The 2,803-nt window shown below is 40.0% G+C and overlaps 1 non-coding gene across 1 annotated transcript; it reads left to right on the top strand.

Annotated features, from left to right (window-relative positions):
• Positions 1 to 349: 349 nt before the first annotated feature.
• On the top strand, positions 350 to 456 carry LOC114606935 (U6 spliceosomal RNA). The gene has a single exon (XR_003709010.2). It is a non-coding gene; the product is annotated as a U6 spliceosomal RNA (small nuclear RNA).
• Positions 457 to 2,803: the final 2,347 nt, after the last annotated feature.

Raw genomic sequence — 2,803 nt, 5'->3', positions numbered from 1 at the left:
TACACCTGAGCTGAAGGCCATGAACAAATGATAAGGTGCCTGGAGAAAAACTCATAACATGCCCAACCAGTGAAGTGAGGGCCCTTTATTGAGCTTACTCCATGGCCTCGATGGACGTGAAGAAACAGGTTTCCAGCTCCACAAATGCACCCTCTCAGTATTAGACCTATTGCACTGTAGTAAGATGTGTGTTTCTTAGAGTAAGTTTTCCATAGGTCCCCAAACCTGCAAATTCAGAAAAGGGGTTTGGAATATCTGAGGTGAACAAGACCTGCACAACATACTTTCAGTGAAAAATGTGTGGCATGCTTAAATATGTCACAAGCCAAATGAGTACCGGTATATAACAGTGCTCGTTTCGGCAGCACATATACTAAAATTGGAACGATACAGAGAAGCTTAGCATGGCCCCTGTGCAAGGATGACACACCAATTCGTGAAGCGTTCCATATTTTTAAATAAAAAATGTCAATATATATATATATGAGTATATACCATACTTACACTGTACTGGATAGAGTCCTGTGGATGCACATCTCTTTTAGTGTTAAATGAAAGAAATGATATGTTAACAGATAAACTGAGGAATTGATTCATTTGAAACATATTCAGTATATGTTCCAGTGCAGTCAGTAGCAAACCCTCACTGCCCACCCCCAGCACCAATGTTAATTATTTGAAATTCCACCTGTTGAAAATAATTAACATTGTCTCACCAGTTTTGCAGCACATAGCCTAGGGACAGAAATCAGAGGCTTCGTGAAAATGTGCTTTGTTAGAGAGCTGAATTAATTTGCACTGGTATTTCCAAATGCATTTCATTTCGTAATAAAACCAGTTGCGCCACATAATGGTTCAGCTAAGTGCAACCAATTCTTTTGAAATGCACTGGTGCTTTCCATATATTCATGCCCACTGCCACCTCGCTAACCAAGTTCTTCAGACCTGGATTTCAGGAAATCCCAAATCGTTTCCCAATCCAAGCTGCCACTTTGATTTCATCACATCAACCCCTTGTTGAGATCAAACCTTTGAAATGAGAAAAGATTTTTTAATCCAGTTACACCAGATGGAGTCTAACTCTACAGGTCCTGAGAGCCAGAGGATTAGCATTTCTCAAACCTCCCCACACACATAACACACACAGCAGTGTGAGTGCACCCACAGAAACACTCATAATGTTCAATTTCCTTGACAAATTGTTTTTAAAACTTTATTGTAAAGGTGCCTTCCCTGATTAGAAGAGGGTTCAGCTTTAGCTATAATTGCCTTCATTCCCTTCTCTCTCTTGACTCACCCTGAAAACACATTTAAGCACATTAAACATGAAGATTTAAAGAAGACAATTTCTTGCATTTATCAGAGCCAGCAGACTTCCTGTTCTCAAAAATATATTGTAGTATAATCCATTGAGACAAAAATTGCGTGCCACAAAAACAAAACTATAAAATCTACTCTTATAATGTTTTGAGAAGAAGAAGAAGAAGAAGAAGAAGAAGAAGAAGAAGAAGAAGAAGAAGAAGAAGAAGAAGAAGGAGAAAAGAAAAGTCCTACATATTTGTTGGTAACATCTTGGACTGTTCCTGGCTTCTGTTAAGTTTGATGACATCATATTCACTCTATATCCCCAAAGTGGGTAAGTATGTCTTCTAAGTGGTTGGTATGTTGCTCTGTGACCCATGAAATGGGATCAAGAAATTAGTCAGGAGCAGAAAGGCAAGTATGAGGAATCAAAGCATCAGTGAGAAAACATAAAGACGTGTTTAGTTTGTGGCAATTGTAGCTGGCACTTCTCCAAGGCATCAAAAATGTGCTTGTTATGAGAGAAGAGTTTCTGTATATGAACTGGTGCCGGTTTCTTTTTGTTTTTTGAATTAGTGATTTCATCTTATTGTCTACTAGGGAATGGGGGGGGGCTCTCTCTCATAACATTACACCTGCCCATTTATGTCATTCAAGTGGTAGTTTCAATCAAAAAGAAGGTTGGGGGGGATGCTTTCATAAAGAAACTATAGCAAAAAGGGGTTAAACTAGGGAGAAAAGCATCACTGTGGGATGTTGCAGTCTTCTAAGGGAATAAAAATTGTCGGAGGACTACTTTAATACAGCAATATCTTTAAAACGCTCTCCCTCCCAACTCCTTGCAATGTAAGTAAAGCAATACAATAGTCATCATGATGAACGATGGTTCGGAAGCAACCAGCCAGCTTCTATCAGTGCAAGATCTATGTCCTATATAACCTTTATATTTATTTATTTATTTATTCATTCATTCATTCATTCATTCATTCTCAAGGAAACAAACAAATGAGAGCCAACATACAAGGGAAATTAGAAGAACCAAAAGCTAAGCATCTGGTCACTGTCAATATACAGTCATAAGAATGGTGGGATACAGTTGTTGTTGTTTAGTCATTTAGTCGTGTCCGACTCTTCATGACCCCATGGACCAGAGCACGCCAGGCACTCCTGTCTTCCACTGCCTCCCGCAGTTTGGTCAAACTCATGCTGGTAGCTTCGAAAACACTGTCTAACCATCTCGTCCTCTGTCGTCCCCTTCTCCTTGTGCCCTCCATCTTTCCCAACATCAGGGTCTTTTCCAGGGAGTCTTCTCTTCTCATGAGGTGGCCAAAGTATTGGAGCCTCAGCTTCACGATCTGTCCTTCCAGTGAGCACTCAGGGCTGATTTCCTTCAGAATGGAGAGGTTTGATCTTCTTGCAGTCCATGGGACTCTCAAGAATCTCCTCCAGCACCATAATTCAAAAGCATCAGTATATATATACTCAAACAAACAGCCAAGCC

Source organism: Podarcis muralis, chromosome 11 (genome assembly GCF_964188315.1).
Source record: "Podarcis muralis chromosome 11, rPodMur119.hap1.1, whole genome shotgun sequence".
Taxonomy (NCBI): Eukaryota; Metazoa; Chordata; class Lepidosauria; order Squamata; family Lacertidae; genus Podarcis; species Podarcis muralis.
The sequence above is the reverse complement of the archived record's forward strand: the minus strand, read 5'-3'. Positions and strand labels throughout refer to the sequence as shown.